This window comes from Neovison vison, chromosome 12 (assembly GCF_020171115.1).
Source record: "Neovison vison isolate M4711 chromosome 12, ASM_NN_V1, whole genome shotgun sequence".
Lineage (NCBI taxonomy): Eukaryota > Metazoa > Chordata > Mammalia > Carnivora > Mustelidae > Neogale > Neogale vison.
In genome coordinates, this window is record NC_058102.1 from 18,683,007 (window position 1) to 18,696,047 (window position 13,041).

At 46.7% G+C, this 13,041-nt stretch overlaps 1 protein-coding gene across 1 annotated transcript in view; it reads left to right on the forward strand.

Moving 5' to 3' along the window:
• The window catches only part of PAH (phenylalanine hydroxylase), a 74,565-nt gene that overhangs the window by 21,173 nt on the left and 40,351 nt on the right, over window positions 1-13,041 (forward strand). The window lies entirely within an intron of this gene.

The following is a 13,041-nucleotide window of genomic DNA, read 5'->3' on the forward strand; positions in this document are numbered from 1 at the left end:
CAGGGGACCAAGCTGGAGGAAGTATGTTAGGGACCTAAAGGAGTACCTAGCATTTTAGACATTTAATAAATGTGCTTTTTTTTTTCACTTCCTTAAGATAACTATTCCTTATATTAGTAATTTTCTTTCTCTTGCTGCAGTTTTATATATTCTAAATTTTAGAAGTCATGAATAAAGCTGTTATGAACATTCATGTACAGGTTTTTGTGTGGATATGAGTTTTTAACTCATTGGGTAACTACTTAGTAGTGTGATTGCTGAAATGAACTGTTTTCTTTTTTACTCAATAATCAAAACACTTTGTTCTACTATTAAAGTTTTTTTTTTGCCAGAACAGTGAAGACTGGGACCTAAGAGGATTTCAAACTCTGTAGCAGAAAATAACATTTTAATTGGCAGAGATGCCTTAAAATGAACGAAGACCCACCTCTTTCTACAGACCTTTGAAACATTTTCTAAAAGATACCTGCAAAGCCTTCCTAGGAGATCTCTCTTCTCTTCCTCCCCTTCTCTTCCTGTGGCTGCTACCAAGACGGGGAAGTTTATTCCCGGATTCTGCCCCTGCAGAGCATAGAAAGCCAAGCCCACGGGCTCAGGTCACTGAAGGGCAGGCACTTAGAATTCCTTTTGAGACTAACCGTATTTGCCTTCCTTCCCTTCCACCTCCCGAACTGCTTTGCTGATGAACGCCTTCTCTTGCTTTTCCGGCCACCTGCTCCCAACAGGAGCTGCAGGCCCTCAGGACAAAGGGCCTGCCGGATCCTGGGGCAAACTCTGCCCCTGCTTGGAGCAGGTGGAGGCTGGGCCAGCTGGGGTCCTGGGGTAGGAAATCAAAGCAATTGACGAGAAAGGCAGGCAGCTCCTTGGGGAGCCAGGGAAGACACATGTAGATCCACTGAAGGGCGGGCAGCCTGAACTGGAGGCTCAGAAAGGAAGTTCTTAATGGAAACGTGCAAGAATAGTTAGGAGTCCAGACTCCAGAGCCAAGGTGCGTTACACTTGGTGTAACTTTGCGCAAATGACTGACGTTCACAATCAAATGGGGGGTAACAAAAGTCGGCCTCGGAGGATTAATGAAATAATACCGGTGGAGCATCAAGAACCTCGCAGATGGTGATTAAGGGTTTAATAGATGTTCTCTATTCTTACCATCACCTTCACTGTTATTATAAATCATGACCCCAGCACAGGAGCCATGAAAAGCCAGCCTGTACACAACCAACTTTTTCAGAGATTCTGAGAACTGCCAAATGACCTCAGAGGTCGTTCAGCCCAAAAGACCCCTTAATTTTTCATCGTAAAAGACTGAGGCCATGACTTGCCTGAAGGCACAGCGTGAATTCTGTATGGTTACGGGTAAGCCTGCGTCACGCACCACTCTGCACCAGGCATCGTGATAGGGGCTGGGGGTAGAAAGGCTCAACACTACCCATTCTGAAGGTGCTCACGGGCTGACAAGGGTGAGGAGACACCCAGGTGAATAGTCCAGGGGCAGGTGTTGTGATGAGGGCAGGTGATGGAATCTGGCAGGGGGTTGACCTTTGAACTGGGTTGACATATGACCTAGTGAAGACAACGCTGGTAAGACAAACCCTTGAAAACAACACGTGTCTCATTTCATTTATTCATGTGGTTGATCGTCCCAGCCGCTAAAGGCTCCCCTCATCTGGCATAGTTTCCTGACCCCAGTGTCCATGGAACAGAACAGTTGTTCAGGGTGCTAATGATGCTAAAACAACACAGTCTTGCCCCAGCAGAGAGGGGTGGCTCTTTGGGTTTCTTGGTTTTGTGACCTGGAGTCTGAGCCCAGAAACAGATCCTTCTAGGGAAAACAGCCATCCCTTTGCAGAGCTGTTCTTTTTCATGGGACTCAGTGTGAGAATGATTAGAGGAAGAATATCATTATGGTAGATCTGAACCTTTGGTTCTTTCACTCAACAAAAATGCCCTTTCTTTGGAGAGGCTCAAATATCAGGAGTGAGTTTGACAGAAGGTTGAAGTGGGAGAGCTGAACCCCTCGAATCAATTAGGCTAAACCACTTTCCACTCTCGTTTTTAAACCATTCAAAAGGACATGTGGGTGATAGAAAATGAAAGTTTCCAGTTTCTTAATTGCTAAAGTTCCCCACCCAAAACAGCTTAAGGGAAGGTTAATTATGGTGACATGTTAAAGAAATCCCAACTTTCTAAAATGCCTCCTGGAGAAGCTGATGTGACTTTAATAGGATTTTAATCCAGAGAGTCTTTTGAATACTTGAGGTCTATTCTCTTGCTACCCTCTCTCCTGATGACCTCAAATCCTTCTTCACCCCAACATGAAAGAGCATTAATATCTTCTATCGATCAATCTACTAATCCTTTTACCTTTCCCTTTGAGTCTTCTGCATGACATTACGTTTAGAGGGGGATGGAAAATTCCTACATGGAGGCAGATTGCAGCCAGGAGAAGCAGACGGACAGACTGATTTGGCTAGACAGAGGTATAGGATTATCACCTTTTGAGAAATTTATCCGATTGGAATTATTTTTCCAAGAGCAAATGGACATCTGGTGGATTTTGTTCAAGCTGTGGTAATTATAAGAGTCTGTGGTGGAGGCAAAGGGAGTCCACACTGCCAGTATGACCGTATTTTCTGTGTGGGAGGGGAAGGGCTATTTATCAATTTTTTCATCTATCTATCTGTCTACCTGTCTGTCTGTCTTTCTTTCTCTCTGTTTGGCCTGGGGGCACTTACAGTTTTGTCTTTCTTTCTTTTCTTTTTAAAAAATATTTTATTTATTTATTTGACAGAGATCACAAGTAGGCAGAGAGGCAGGCAGAGGGAGAGGGAGAAGCAGGCTCCCTGCTGAACAGAGAGCCCCATTCGGGGCTTGATCCCAGGATCCTGAGATCAGGACCTGGACCGAAGGCAGAGGCTTTAACCCACTGAACCACCCAGGTGCCCCAGTTTTGTCTTTTTTATTGGATCGATTCCTGAAGCAGTGATTTAAGGGAAATAGTTACTGTGAGAAGACAAGAGCAACATCATGACATTCATTCCTTCCCCCTTACACACCCCGGCCTGCTTCCAGCCCAGCAGTCCAGCCCCCTTGCTGTTCCAGTAGGGCTGCCCTGATGGGCAGGGCCTGGATAAGGCTGCAGTCTCAGATCAGTTGTTGGGGGAGGAAGACTAGAATTCCTTGAAGATTGTGGGCAAGATGGTACATATACCAGTGCATGCATATTTTTAAAGAGCGATTTTCAAAGGGATCATGGTTCCCAAGGAGTTGAAGACCCTTAGAGAGAAGCTGCTTAGGGCTGTAGGGGTTTCCAGATGGCTGAGGGGACGGGTTCCCCATTCCTATCGCCCGTGCCCACTTTTCCTCTCTCCCTGCCTCTGCTGTTCTGTTCTGTGCTGCCGTCTTCCCTTTGTCTTCTTCATGGTTCCCAACCTACTCCTGTGCATTTCACTTTGCCCCAAAGGCACCTCTCAGAGCTGAAGATGCTTGTTTGTGGCCCTGGGCCTGCAGGAGACCAAGAATATGCATGTTTGTAAAAACGCACAGGATTGACAGCCCTTTTCAGTCCGCCTGGATGCTTGCTGGGTGCGATTGATGTCATAAGTCATGACAGCTGGGTGTGAGACTTTTGCTTCAGCAGAATGCTGCATTGATACGAGCAGACCCACAGCTAAGAGGATAAACCAAAGCAAGGGGTGTGTACCAAGCCCGGAGCTGGAAGCCCAGCTGGTATTGTTGGTCTGGAGCTCGCTCCCTTGCAGTCTGTTAGAGGCAGCTCAACTCACTGGCAAGGCAAGATCCAAGGCTAATGTTATTTCTAGAGCCCACTCCCTTTGCCAGGTTGCAGGGCTTCAAGCTAAGGAAGATCATAAATTTATAAGCGGTCTCTTATTTGCATGCCCAATCCCGTGTTTTCAAAGTTCTTTTCTATTCGGTTGTTTTGTTTAAGCTTTGCAACAGCCAACTCAGATAGCTGGAGCGAGAAGATAACGGGATTCTCCTCTTCAGTATTAGGAAAGGAGACACAGTGCTCCTTTGGAACAATGAAGTTTCTGCAGTCCATGCGGTCCTTCAGGTTCACCCTGTTAAATACATTTTGTCTGTGTGACAGGTGTGATTGGAGGTGATAAGAGAATATGAAATGATTGTAACAATGTCGATTTGCCATTCACGTTGCATTGAGGGAGCACCATAGTGACGCAGAAAAAAACAGGAATTTAGAGTCAAGAATTAGCACTTGGATTCCTCTTCTGTGAACTGCCAGCTAGATTTGAATCCCATCTGACCACCTGACAGCTGGGTGACCTCCTTATCTCTTGTTTCTCCTATGTGAAATGAGCTAAGACCAACTTGGCCACTTTCTAGGGCTTATGGGGAAGCTCATGCAAGATACTCTGAAGGTTATGGTGTTTGATGGCTTGAGATTGCTTGAGTTGAATAGCCTTTGAACTTACACATCCTTAATTCTCAGTAGGAAGGGACTCTATGATCCACAACACCAGCCAACTATTAGGTTATTTGACACCACCAGCTGTGTAGGTATGGACAGTGACTAAGCTAATCTATAAAAAGTTGGTGACAGTCACACTCTCACTGGGTCCAACCTTAGCTGGCAACTGGGGACACAGCTTCATGTGTAGGATGATGTGAGGGGTGCTGGGAATGACCTGTCACTTTCAAATCTTACTTCCTGTGAATATGCTTTTGATGCATACCCTTATCAGCTCATCTATGTGTTGTATTAGCAATAGTACTGGTCTAAGAGATAGAAGGCCAGCTTCTCATGTAGGTTCCTTCCTTCTTCCTCCCTCCCACGCTTCTCACTTCCTTCTTTCTTTCCTTCTCCTCTTCCTTACCAGTCTGGCAACACCGATGACCCAAACCAGTATCCTCTTTTTTTGTTTGTTTTGTTTTCATTCTCTTTGAAATTTTTGTAGCATTTAACCATGGATTAATCATTTTGTATAGCATTTAGCCATGGATTAATGATTTAATCCATGATACCCCTGGAAATCTCTCTTTCCTTAGTATTTTATAAATTATGTGGCTCTTACTTATTAAAATCCTGACTCTTGAGGGTTTCTTTCTTTTTCTTTTACTACTCCCTCTCAAAGACCACGGTCAGCTTTGTCACTTTCTTCTCTTTCATCCACATCTATGTTCTAATTCAGTCAAACATTCATTTGTGTAACTTATATTCATTGGGTACCCATTCAGTGTCAGCCACAAGATAAGGATGCAGTAGGGAAAAAACCAAACATGGTGCCTAGACCCCCACATGTCTTATAATCAAGTAGGTAGTTTCTATGTGGCGTGATACACACAGGAATAGTAAAGTATGGGTCACAACAGGAGCACCTAGGAGGTACACTGAAGCCAGTGTTGGACATGGTAGTGAGAAGGGAGGGACACCTGGAAGAAGACAGACAGGGTATGCAAGAGCCTTTCAATGTATTCTGTTTGTCTTCAGGTAGATCGTCCATAACTCCAGTTGTAAATGGCTGGTACTCAGACTGAGCGACAATGTAAGCTTTCAGAAACCAGAACTTGGTATCTGGGGATATAGTGGGCAACTTGCCAGTAGATGTCTATAAGATACGAGACATCTTCGCAAGGATATTGGGAGGATAGTTCCAGTTTAGGATGGTGGTTGGAATAAAGGATGCTGTGGGTCATTCTTTTATTTTTTTCATGATTTTATTCATGATATTATTCATGATTTCACACACATCCATTCATTCTTTCCACCATCAATTTATTGCAGCATACTTTTACCTCTTTTCTTCATGCTAAGGCCCTTTCGTTTGTCTGGTTTTCATTGTATTTCAACATGTGGATGAAGAGATCAAATGCTTTGCCTGTCGCATCACTGATAAAAGCAAGCCCTGAACCCACCACTCCTCTGCTCTGTCCAGGAGGAGGAAGGAACTAGCTTGACACCGACAGCCAGAATTTGGTTCACCTGTTCTTGCCAAGACCTTCTTGAGGGGCCTTCCTTCTCTCTTCCTTCTCCTTCTCTTCCTTCTTCTTCTCTCTTAAAAGAGAGAAATAAAACCGCCAAAAGCCTTCAACCTGCACGTTGTTGGCACACTACCCTTCTCCTTTTGGGGGAGCTGTTGGGATCAGCACACCAATGCTTCTCCAGGAGGCTGGAGGCCATTGCTTCAGAGAAGACGTTTAGGAGCCTGGAAAGAGGGAGTGAGAACCCCCTTCTATTCTGGGCCCAGGAAAGAAGGATTTATTGCCCTCCCTGAGACAGGCTGGAGGCAGAAGTCTGGGGCAAGTCTGGGTGCCTTGCTGGCTAGCCCCTGGGGCTGGTGGATGTCTGCTGGAGGGAGAGGGTTCATGGGACTCAGCCTCCACCTTAAACTGCTATAAATTTAACGGGCCTTCTCTGACCCATAGATCAGGAAGCAGGCTCCGCCAGGCCTGTGGGGGCCTCTTACTCAGGAGCACTCCTAAGCTAGCCACCCCTCGGCGTCCGGGCTGAGCAGTTGACCCCGACTTAATGAGACCACAACGTGGGTGTCCAGGGTCAGTTGTCCTGCAGACTGCTTCCCTTGGAGCCAAATCAATATTTATTAATGATCTGTCCCCCTCCAGTGCCTCTGGCTTCACAGAGGGCCTCTGTTGCAGCAGCCTGCCCAAGTCATTCATTAACGCCAAGCCCAGCGGCCCGTGAGGCGGTCGAGGGGCCCACAGAAGCCAGCCCACCACGGAGATATTTGCAAAGGTCATTAATGAGCTAATCTGATTTAACTTTTCAAGATGAAGGCCTGGGTCGCCGAGGTCAGTCTCTCTTCCCAGCACTGTGCCAGGGTGGGGGAGAGGCCCACCACTGCCACTGAAGAAAAGAAAGGAAACGTGAAGTTTCTACCCCTAAATCAGGGAGGCTTGGGAAGGGAGATGGAGATGGAAGGAAGATGGGGAGGACCCGGAGCTCCTCTAGGGATTTTCTTCAAGCACTTTAAATTCCTGCTTTAGTGTGTGACCTCCTTTCTGTCTCTAGGTAGGAGATCAGGAACCTAAAATCAACCCCCCTGCTGCCCCCCCCCCCCTTATGCTAAGCCCAGTGGAGTAGTTCTTCAGAATCCTCATTTCACAGTAAGCGCCGTGATCCCTTCTCCCTTCAAGCCTCAGTTTGCTCATCAGAAAAGCAGAAATAATGTCCACCCCCTAGCATCGCTTTGAGAATTAAGTCAGTAGAAATAATACGCTTACCATAGTATCTGGCGCATCCTAAACTCTCAAAAAATTAACTTCAAAGGAAAAAATAATAGCTATAACTTTTGCTGGGAAAATTAGAAGATCCCAGGTTCATAGGTACGAGCGAGCTCTGACCCACCCACCAGTGGCCTCTGAGACCCTACTTAACCAGAGAAGTGTTCCTGGATTTTCTTTGTGAGGTTCACGTGTAAGGATGGGAGATTGACTTGCTGGGCACGGGTCCGTCGCTTCTCACCCTAACCAAAGAAGCAGGCCAGGGATCGGCCGCCTCACCCATTTCACAGAGGAGAAGCTAGAGCCTCAGGAATCAAGTCACTTGCTCAGAGTCACAGAGTTTGTGGGTGGGAGAGATGAAACTTGAACACAGACCTGCCGGCTTCAGGCCCAGGATGTGCACACACTTTGCACAGGGTAAGGTGTAAGCTTTACAGCTGGGCCTGCAACCAGTCCACTTTCCCTGGAGCTGCTCAGTCTCGCCAACTCTTGGGCTGGGTGCATCTTCAACTGCAGATGAAGGGCCCCTGCTTCTGCAGGACACCTGCTCCATCAAGGGTCGGGAGGCAAGAAGGACTGGCGTCTACCAGCTGTAGGCTTCTGCTGTTCTCGGAAGACTAGCCATCTGTCTGTCCTTGTGGGGTTCCAGCCTCCATCTCCTCCATTTTACCCCAGTCTTCCCGTCTGTCTCCTGCCCTGGGGACTTCAAGCTCTGGCATCACACAGGAAACTAACGGTCTTACAGGTACATAGAAACAGATGCAGATATGTAGATATAGGGGCATGCAGTACTTCGGCCTCTCTGAACTCTGAGACACATGCCTACCTGCATATATAAATATGTATGATATACATATATAAATGTATGTGTAGTACTGGAAGAAATAAAAATGATAGGCTCTAAAACAAAGTGTAGGCTTCATACAAAAAGGCAAAGGCTTGTTCCTGTTTTGTCTGGGGCCCTCTGTAGTCTCCTTTACTTTAGTGCTTGGTCACTTCATGTGCTTCATGGCCACACTGAGGAAGTGAACCATGTCGGGACCTTGCTTCTCCCATCCCCAACAACCAGAACTTGCCTCTCTTGGGTCTCATTTCTTTAAGCCTTGCCTTGCTCTCCAAGGTGATGCTGGTGAACTCCATCTCTTAGTTGTGAGGCCTGGCCTGAGTCTTCCTTCTACCCCAGATGACACATAGGCATTACATAGTGTCCTCTGGGAGATGATGCTTTAGCCTCAGGTGAGGTCTGGGGAGGGGACAGGTGAATAGATCCAAAGGTAGGGCTGCTGCCTGGGAAAAGTGTGTACCAGGCTTGTCACCCCTTGTCTCTTGGCCTTCTACAATGATAGTAATGATAATAATGGAACCAATTACTTAAAAAGCACTTGCTGTGTGCCACACATGGTTCTAAGCACTACTCACCCATTAGCTCATTTACTCCTTACGTACTCTGAAGGCCATATTATGATTATAGTCATTTTACTAGTGGGACACTGGAGGATAGAGGTTAAGTAATTTTCCTGAAGTCCCAAAGTTATCAAGTAGCAGAGGCAAGATTTGGACCCAGGCGATTTGGTTCTGAAATCCATATAATTAGCCACTAAGCTTTGCCACTTCTCCAGCCTGGCTGTGTTCTGGGTCTTTTCTGGTTGGTAACAAGGCTCCAAAACTACCAGAGTTCCCTGGACAGGGGTTAGTGCCCCCACGGTCTTGCAGTGCTGCCTGGGGGTCCCTCATAGTCTCTGTGACAAGGACTAGGGGCTTGGTGGGCTGCTCCCACATTTGTCTCCTCAAGACTCGAATACTTTGAGGTTTTGCAATCTTCTCATATTCTTTGATTTTTTTTTTTTTCTTTTCTTTTCTGGGTTTGTCTGAACTAACCCTTTGATCCAACTAGTGTTCTCTCTTTGGAGGAGCTAAAAAAACAGAAAAACACCCGGAGCTGAAAATGTGCTGATTCTGCTGCCCTCTGGCGTTCAGCAGCAGCAGGGAGACGGCCGCACACACAGCTCTGAACCCCGTATCTGTGGAGCAGAACCTTGTTCCTTCCGTGAGAGGAGAGAGAGAAAGGGGAGGAGCAATGCATTTTGTGCTCAGTATTCCCAGAAGCAAGCAAGATGGGCATCCTGAATGAACTAGAAGCACATCTTTCACATGCCCTTTGGCCAGCCTCAGACCTTCACAGCATTCTGGTAGGGCTCAAAAATACAAAACCCAAAAAGGATTACAGCAACAAGTGAATCCCATATCCCACGTAGTATAGAAGGGGGGAAACTGAGGCTCAAGATTTGAAAGTCTGTTAGTATTGGACCTTAACTGTGAACGGGCTTCTGACCCAGTCTTCCTTCTCTGCTCTTCCTTCTCCTCTTCCTCCTTCTCCTCCTCTTCTTCCTCCCTTTCCTCCCTCCCCCTCCTTCTCTTCTTCCTCTTCCTGCTTTTTCTTTCTTTTTATCACCATCATTAAATTCTTCATCACCCTCATGGTTAATACAGAAAAGCACTTACTGAGAAACACGCACTGCGCTAAGATAGATCACATTTGCTATAGTATTTAACTCCTGCAAAAATGAAGGAATATAGAAAGATGATTCTAATCTACACTGTAGATAAAACACGAAGGCTCTAAGAGATAAAATACTTGCTCAATTACACAACAAAATAAGCAGCAGACTTTCTAGTCTTGCCTGAAGGCTTTCTACTCTGCTTGCTAAGCTAAGGGCGGTTAACAAAAATCCCCTGGAGCTTACTAGTGAACCATAACTGTGGTTACTATGTTCCAGTACTGTTCTCAGTGAACACAACTATTAACTGGCTTAACCTTGTATTGTTCCAATCAAGTAGTACTGCATTGTGCTATCATTATTCCCATTTTTACAGTTAGGGAGAACGAGGCACAAAGAGGTTTCATAATTTGTTCTGGGTGTCACAGATAATAAGTACAGAGACAGCATTTCAGCCAATAAGTGGCCAGCTCTGTTGCACTGGGTCTTGAAGATTGCCAGACTGACTCTCTCTGAGACAAACAGGGAGACAGTTCCGGATGAAGGACAGACCCGGACTATCCCAGATCCCCTTGAACTATGGCGAGGCGGTGTCAGGGTGCCCAGACCCTCCCTCTGGGATCTGGAGTCACAGGATGATATATGAAATAGTATCTCCCTCACTTTCCATCTCCTTACACCGCATTCTTTTTCAAGAATGTCCTGGCAGGGGCACCTGGGTGGCTCAGTCAGTTAAGCCTCTGCCTCTGGCTCAGGTCATGATCTCAGGGTCCTGGGATGGAGTTTCACATCAGGAACCTTGCTCAGCAGAGCGCCTGCTTCTCCCTCTGCCTGCTGCTTCCACTGCTTATACTCTCTTTCTCTCTGACAAATAAGTTTTAAAAAAATCTTTAAAAAAAGAATTTCCTGGCACTTTATCTATTTAAATGTATTTATTTTTACTTTCTGGCCACCCACCCCCACTAGAATGTAAGCACCATGGCGGTGAAGACTCCTTCAATGTCTAGTGCCCTAGTTGTAGGTGCTGAACACTTATCTATGGAATCTTTTTTGACAAAATGAAGAGTGCCCCAGGTCAGAGGTGGGGGCAGCAAGACAAGGCTGGCTTGCCCTGTCTCTGGGGGCAACTGTGACTGCTGGGATTGGGGATGATTCTCAGGCAAGAGAGAAAAGGAGTGAGTGGGGAAGGGTCACTTACTCTGAAGAGAAGTATGGGATGGTGACATTCTGGGGAAGCTGGAAGAGAAGTATGGGATGGTGACATTCTGGGGAAGCTGGAATGGTCTCAGAGGGGATCCTAGGCCCTGGATGACTACAGTAGATGTCCTTTCTCAAGTCTTTCCAAACCCGGGTAAGGAATAGCCCCCATTTTCAGTGCTGACCTCAGAGATCCATTGTACAAGGTAAAGCAATGGACTCAAGAAGGAAGAAAAGCCTGGAGAAACATTGTGGAGACAAAGTGGGAAGCCAGGTGCCATGCTAGGTGAAGAGTCTGGTGCGGAGTCATCTCAGACTCCAAAGTCTAACAGTTGGGACCCAGGAGGTCTATGAAGAGACTTATCCTCCTTGTTCCTCCACATCCCCATCTATGAAATGGGAATAGTAATAACACCCAGCTCCTGGGGTTGCTATGTGGATTGGGGGAGGGGGGAAATATAACATGAGAGGACTGTGCCTGTCAGCAAGCCAGTGCTAGATAAGTCTTAGCTGGATACAGTTGCAAGGTCTGTTCCTGTGACTCTGACCACAGAGAGCCAACCTGGAGAAGTGGGCTGGGCTTTAGGGGCATGGAGCCTCTAGGTGGGAGACAGCAAGAACACTCAGACCGTCAGGCTCCAGAGCCCAGCTAACAATGTACTCTAACTCCCCAGAGTGGCAGGATGGATTCATGGTCACAGTGGAAACCACCAGGTCATCCAGGCCTGAGTTTGAATCCTGACTCCTCTGTTTCCTAGCAGAGGAAGCCCTGTATCTGGGTTTGCCACCCAACCTCTCTGTACTTCAGCTTCCACGTTTGTGATCTGGGGAGACCAATAGCACCCACGTCGCAGGTTAAATATTTAGAACTGCACTCAGTGTTACTTTTTATCATTCACGTATGGGTAGACAGCTTTGCACCTTACGGCTATGGAAACAAGGCTCTAAATGGCCCTCTGTTAATGCTGTTGGAGTAAGCATCTCATTTTTGTGGAAGGTGGCTGATTTCTTGCCTGCCTCTTCTATGTTGAGATCACGGATGGCGCTTCCCCAGTTCGGCCACTAGATGGCAAGCGTGTGCTTTCCCGCCCTAACTTGGCGGGGCCAGAATCTGAAACTACCTGCCTGAGATGGGAAGCTTCCTTCTATGGGCAAAACATTGGGTTGTGCCCTTTGCCTACATTCTCACTTACTCCTCTCAGTAATACTCAGATTAAAACAGATATTCCACTAATATGGTAAGTACAGTGGCTGACACGTGGTAAGGGCCCCCAAACATCTGCTACTCTTCCTGTTATTGTGGCTGTTATTCCCATTTTTATAGTTAGGATTGAGGCCCAGAGAGCAAAAGTAGGTAGATGCAGCTCGGATTTCAAGTCGGACCTTACTGACTCCAAGTTCAACATCTTTTCCCCTAAACTTCATTTCAGGGGATGCACTGGATGCCTTGGCCTCCCTTCACTGCTCCCCCAGCCTCCCTGTCTCCTTGGGCTCCATGAGTTTTCCAGGAGCTCTCACTTTCTTACTTTCTGTGTGGCCGTCCACTAGTTCTTTAGACTTTCAGGGCTGCAGTTTTTCATCCGTGCAATAGAGGTCCTAATGCCTTCCTTATTTTGGAGATACTTCAGAAATCAGAAACAGCAACTAGACCAGAGTCGGTGCTCCAGCGATGGTAGTTACTTTTGTGAATGCCGTACAAGTTAGCATAACCAGACTTCATTCGTTCCTTCCTTCCTCCATTGCTTCTTGCCCCTCACCCCATGCCCTCCCTCCCCTCTGGGCACATGAACTACAATACACTCATGGTTTCTGCCTTCATGGACCTTATAGTCCAAAATGTCTTAGTCTCTGTTAATTCCTGGGACAATTCCACCCCCCATGTGTCTTCTTCCCCATAGACCACATAGCTCAGGTCTCATCTCCTTCCCCTCTACGTTACTCCAAAAGTAAGCCTGCAGGTTCTTTAGGTACTACAAGATAATGTCAAATCCTAAGCGGCCTGACTCCATCCTGTTTCATCCGTGACTTTCAAATTGGCTTGGGCCTCAAAAGATTCTGCCAGGATGATGCCTGGGAATATTTGGGAGGGCGATATGTGATAAAAGATAGGGTCTCATGGGCTCAT